Below are 635 nucleotides of genomic sequence, written 5' to 3' on the forward strand. Positions count from 1 at the left end.
AACATTAGGTGACTAAGTCATTAAGTTAGTGAGATTTTATTTGACATTATGTGGCTTTCATTTGAGAAAACATAAAATTGATTACATGAAATATAATTCTAATAGTAGTAAATCTAGTGACAGGGTTGTAACATTAGGTGATTTGAGTCCTTTAAAAGAACGAACATTTAAGACATCTCAGACCAATTGTTCAAAATGATATTGATATAGATGATGAGGTATTTAAGTTTGATGGTTGAAGCGGAGGAATGCATCTAATACCTAAGTGTTGTTGAAATAAGAATGCTCAAGTGGTTGAATGAATTTACACTTAGAGATAAAATGTGAAATGGATATATCCTTCTGATAACTCAATTAGGAGACTGGACCAAATAAAACTTTAAATGTTATATAAAAAATTATATATATATATATATATATATTAACAAATTTGATACTTAAATTTTGATATTTATATAATGTTAATAGTTATAAAATCATATTGAAAATGTATTTTTAATAAGATAATTAAAAAATTGGCGTTATATAAACAAATATTAGAGATTAGATGTTAAATATAAAAACATAAAAGAATTGTGCGGTATATAAGTAAATTCCCCTAAAATCCAACCCATATTTTTCATTTTTATCAAATT

Source organism: Phalaenopsis equestris, unplaced genomic scaffold (genome assembly GCF_001263595.1).
Source record: "Phalaenopsis equestris unplaced genomic scaffold, ASM126359v1 Scaffold000595, whole genome shotgun sequence".
NCBI classification, from domain to species: Eukaryota; Viridiplantae; Streptophyta; class Magnoliopsida; order Asparagales; family Orchidaceae; genus Phalaenopsis; species Phalaenopsis equestris.